Raw genomic sequence first — 5,776 nt, forward strand, 5'->3', positions numbered from 1 at the left:
TATATCAAGTTTATCTGAACAGTAAGATACCAAGAATAGATATACAACATTACCCCCACTATTGTTGGTAATTGTATGGCCTTACCAAACCTAAAAGATTATTTTGTGTCAGCCCAATTGAGACCTCTGGTTTGTTGGTGCAATTCAGAATACGAATCCAAATGGAAAGACATTGAGACTACTTTGACAGAGATACCCATACAGTCCGTTTAGGTTAATAAGGGCATGGTAACAGAAATATACAATAGACAAAATCAGTGGATTCATTTCTCGCTTAAGACATGGTTAGGGTTGTTAAGCAAATTAATTTAGACAGAGATCAAACTGCTGAGTTGGCCCACATACGACCCCAGCTTCATCCCTGCAACTCAGGACAGCAGATTTAAACAATGGACACAGAAAGGCATCACATGATTTTGTACAATTATAAGGAATGAGATCCTGGAGAATTTCCAGGACCTAAGAAAAAACATGGCTTAGATAAACAAAATTGATCAAATCTATTTTACAGATACATATAAGTACAACACTATTTTTTTAATGGATATAAAAGTGATTGATCCTCAAAATGTATCCAAGTATTCACTAACGCATACAACTTGGGGAGTAACAAAAAAAACTATTTCAAATCTTTACTTGGGTATTCATCGTCAAAGAAACATTCTACAAACATATTAAACAGAAATGGGAGAGGAACTTACATTGAAATAACTGATGAAACATGTTGAACATATTAGAGACTCAACAAAGCTCCACCAACCAAGGTCATGGAGAGAATTCTGTTGGAAGAATGTTACACGTTTCAACACCTAAACTGAAATCAAACAAACTGGCTCCCTACACCTTGTTGGAGAGAATGTTATACGTTTCTTCATAACACCTAAACTGAAATCAAAACAGACTGGCTCCTACACCCTGTGGAGAGAATGTTACACGTTTCTCATAACACCTAAATGAAATCCAAACAGACTGGCTCCCTACACCCTTGTTGGAGAGAATGTTACACGTTTCTTCAATGTTTATCCCTAAACCGTTTAGGTGGGATTTCTATGGGCAGTGATTGGAACAAATACAGTAACCTCGGCAGTTTGCTTGTTTCAATTCTACTACTAAGATCTAAGGGAAGTGAATTCCACCTGTCCAGGTCATCATAAATATTTTCTTGTTGATGTGATCGTAATTCATGTCATAAAGTTTGGGTGTATCTTTTGTTTGATTTACTCCAAGATATTTCATGGATGAAGAGGTATACTTACTCTTCAGCTCTTCCTGTGGGGTATAATTATATACTAGGGCTGAACCCAAGAGTTTTAACGGACAAAAGAGTGTCAGCTTGTTCACAAGCCAGTACTCACATTTTGCATGGATGACAGGCCTTGTTTTTCTTGTCTCGGAAGTAGAAGTCCTCACATTCACACACTCTGTCATTCTCTTGAGTACCTGTCAACAACAATATGTACACTCAGTACACACACAAACTTTGTCATACACACACACACAAATAATACTACTAGTACTACAAGACAAAGGGTTGTCATTATTATGTAATAACCATTATACTGTGTAATCCATAAGTAAATACCAGGTTGGGTGGAAAAACGTGAAACATTATGAACCACACTAGCAAGACAAACTCACATGGTTGCGTTTCTCTCTCTCCAGGTCCACATGTCTTGCAAGTGAGGCACTCCCATGTTCCCGAGTTTATTATATTTTTGTAGAAGCCTTTTTTGCAGTGACACATTGTGTTCTTACTCTTCTTGCATGATGACACCACTTCCTCATTGTCTACAGGTGTATGGAACAACACAGCCAAGGAGAACAGAATAGAGAGAAAGAGAGAGAAGACAAGAGACATTTGCTATCATACCACATTGAGACCATCTATAGTGATGCCATTTTATTCAATGTATTTTGTAAATACTTGCACATTATTGTAAATCATTGAAAATGTTTCTAAATAATTGTACTGTACCAACACAGCGTGTACATCGGAGGCAGGTATTGGCATAGTTACTCTTCTCTCGGTACGTCTGGCCCTCTTCACAGGGGACACATTTGCTATTCCCGCCGTCCTTAGTGCAGTGCTCCTCCAGCTTAAACCCTGGAGAACACAAGGCATACATACTAAGGGGGAGGCAATACAATCCAGCATATTTATTTACTGTAAAACCTGGTAATACGTCAGAGCTAAAACTAGGCTAGAGAGTGACAAATATAGTATACAGTATGTAGGGCCTACCGCGTGACAGACGACTGAACGGCCGTCTTTTATACACAATAAGAGTAGAATCTTGAAATAAGATGTTTGTTTAAAGCTGGAATCCTTAAGTGGTGAAACTGCCACATCCATTTGGGATATTACAACAAAGAAGTTACTGCAAACATATGTTTTCCCCCTCTGACATCAATGCACAGGCACACACATCTCCCCCGCTGCACCGAGTGAGCCAATTGAAGCACACGTAGCATTCTCTTTTGCCTTGCGCAACATTTGGTGATCCAGAAACAAGAGACCACTTGTGTGGCTGTTTTGTACGGAAATCTGGGAATATTTGGCCAATTAAACATTTGTGGTTCCTCTCAGGGGAAAAGAAAATAGACTTTTAAAACAGGATTGAGTGAAGTAGCATCAAATATGTTGAATGAGCAACTAATGAGCATGGAGAGTTTGACGAAATGACCTTATATCTTTCAGTCTAATACGGATGTTTACTTATTTTTTTAGCTCTTCGTTAGACACACGCTTTTTGTAAACACCGGTAGGTAACTGTCCTCTCCAAGTTTAGCTGGAATTTAGCCCCRAAATTATTTAAAAAATGTGATTGGTTGACGATATAACATTGGCCTACATCTCTTCTTGCGCTGTGCAGAATATCAGATCTCAACAACATTGGAGAAGTGTTAAAAACGTCCATCAGCAGTTGAAACAATAAGAAAGCGTAAAAAAAGTTGAGGGATGGGGCTGGAGAAACGTAACCACTCTCAAATTCATAGACAGAGCTATGCAAGGACTGACCATCCATGATATCAGAATTATAGTTTTAATCATGTTTTGAGACTATACAATATTTGTTAACATTTACTTTGTTTACAAACATTGGAGTAAAACAAGCTTATATTTGGGGTTCTGATGGGGTACGACAGTTAAACTAAGCTCATGGGGCATTTCTAAGTTATATTCTTCAAAAATCAATAGGTACATATCATTAATTAAATCAAAAAATGAATGTAGTTACTGCAGATTTCCCCTTTATCACCCGCACCACATCCTTATGCTATAGTATATTGTCATAAGGGCAACTTCACTGCAAAAGAGACAGATTGGAATGTAAATTCTCATCAAATTAATAGGAAGTCAATAAAATAAAATAAAAATCAACCTTTTTCTAAATTAGTAGTGTTTCATTTGTTGATAAAATGAGGGACATGATTATTTGGTTGCGGGACGTGGGACAAAGGGCAAAAATGAGGGACTGTCCCACACAATCTGGGACATGTAGTTACCCTAGTTCTGGGGCGAACAGTGGCACTGCACTGTTCCCTTTAAAGCGGATTTGATCTTTAGCTCAATGCATAGTGTATGGAAAAGTATAAGTTACATCCACATTACACTCTGGAATGGAAAAGCCCAGCTGTATAAGTGCAGTGTAATATAGTACAGAAGGCCTACCTTCATGGCACTTTCGACAGCATGTCCCGTTAGCATTGYGGTAATGACTCCCCTCAGGGCATTGAAACTCCTGGGTCCTAGGAGGTGGTGGTGGTGCCGAGAGGGAGGGGTCTACTGACCAGCACTGCAACATTACATTACATTGTTGTTATAGAACAGATACAATCAAATACCAGTCATATGTAATTACTATTATATATTTTATAACTGATTGATAGGCTACTGTATAGGCCTATTCCTGAAATGATTGACTAATTTATTTACTGATTTAATAATGTATTAACACTGAATTGAATGGTGTGAATAATTGACAAATTTGATAGTTGATGGATTGGTGGGGGATAATTAATGTATTGCTGAGAAATAAGTACGACTAGATGGGGCATTATGTTATTGGTAGAGGGCATTATGCATCTGTTCATGTCATGTTAAAGTTTCTTACCAATACGAGCAGAGCGCAAACGTTCAGAATGCATTTTTCCTTCCATTTCCCTCTCAAGACGTCCATTCTTTCACACCACTCTCCTCACTAACATCATCTTTGAAAGAACAACACCTGCAGAAAGGAGAGATGGGGTAAAACGTGTGACAAAACTCTTCATAATGCTTTCACACATTAGGCCTACTTGACTTACGTTTTTTCTAGTGCAAAGAAAATGTTGTCAATATGAATCAGTATTTCACTGTGCAAAAATAACTTTTTTCTACCATGTCTAGGCTATATAGATATGAACTTTGTTTGATTTAAAACACATAGCCTAGCTAGCGTTATAACGTAAGTCTCGGAAAATAATTTACATAGCCTATCGGGCCTAGGCTATGAATTAATTTATTTTAGAATGTAACCTTTGTTTATCTAGGCAAGTCAGTTAAGAACAAATTCTTATTTACGACGGCCAAACACGGCCGCTCTATGGTACTCCCAATCACGGCCAGTTGTGATACACCCTGGATTCGAACCAGAGTTTCGGTAGTGACGCCTCTAGCGCTGAGATGCAGTGCCTCAGACCGCTGCGACACTCGGGAACCCATGTATGGCGAGGTAAATTATTTTCCGGGACTTACGTTATAGCTGGGCTATGCATTTTAATTAATACAAAGTCCATATCTAGTTCAAGAATAAACTCCACTTAAACCACAATAAAAACCGAGAAAACGTATTTAGTTTCGATTTCACTGTAGCGTACACCCACTGCTTTTAGCCGCAGAAGTCCGATATTATCAATCTCTTTTCCCAAAACTATAGGCGGAGAGTTACCGTCACTTACCTTTATCAAAACCGCCCCTACATGACAAATGGCGATGCAGTCGAGTCTCCAAAATTAAAATGTAATTTGTAGTAAGACTTTAAGAAATGCATTCAAATCTCAAAAGATACGCCAGGGTATTAAATCGCGAGTTCTAGTGAGGGGGCGGACTCAAACGGGAAAATGGAAACGTCATTGTTTCAAGGAAGTCTGAATTGCAGGGCGTAATACAGGTTACGCCATAGTACTCGATTGAGCAATAGCAGGCTGTGCGCCTATGGGTCACAAGAGACATTTCCCAAGTGTATAAAAACAACAATTGAAACACCTGCAGGGTGCTAGGGGGATTGTTTATTTTATCGGGATGTAGCATAATGCTAAATACGCATTCCCCCTCTGCCTATCGGAGCAACAGGTGAGAGGGGTATGTTGAGCGATTTGTTACATTCATTATCACTACGTCAAGGAAATATAGTATCTAACAAAGATATCTACGTAAATTTTAGGGAGTTGTGTGTCCCTGGAAATAATCAGAATTCATGTAAACAACCCTTTTGAAAACATAGCTTGTCTCTTGGCACAATTTACCCCGGGTATGGAGTAAATTGAGTACGGGAACAGGGTAGCCTAAGCATAGCGAAACAAGGCATTTTTCATCTTTTAAACTTGACTAATCACTCAAATGCGAGGTGTCTTCAAAATACTATTCATATTATGCATAAAACAGACTAAATGTAATCATCATTTGTATGGGATGTGTTGATTAGACATTGGCTCAACTTGCCCCTCGCCCAATCAGAATCACCGTTATTCGCCAAGTACATTTACTCATACTCAGAATTTAACTTGGTGAGAT

At 38.6% G+C, this 5,776-nt stretch overlaps 1 pseudogene; it reads right to left on the reverse strand.

Annotated features, from left to right (window-relative positions):
* LOC111978264 (tumor necrosis factor receptor superfamily member 1A-like) overlaps positions 1 to 5,102 on the reverse strand; it is a 15,010-nt pseudogene extending 9,908 nt beyond the window's left edge.
* Positions 5,103 to 5,776: the final 674 nt, after the last annotated feature.

The sequence above is a fragment of the Salvelinus sp. IW2-2015 genome, linkage group LG18 (assembly GCF_002910315.2).
Source record: "Salvelinus sp. IW2-2015 linkage group LG18, ASM291031v2, whole genome shotgun sequence".
Classification (NCBI taxonomy): Eukaryota; Metazoa; Chordata; class Actinopteri; order Salmoniformes; family Salmonidae; genus Salvelinus; species Salvelinus sp. IW2-2015.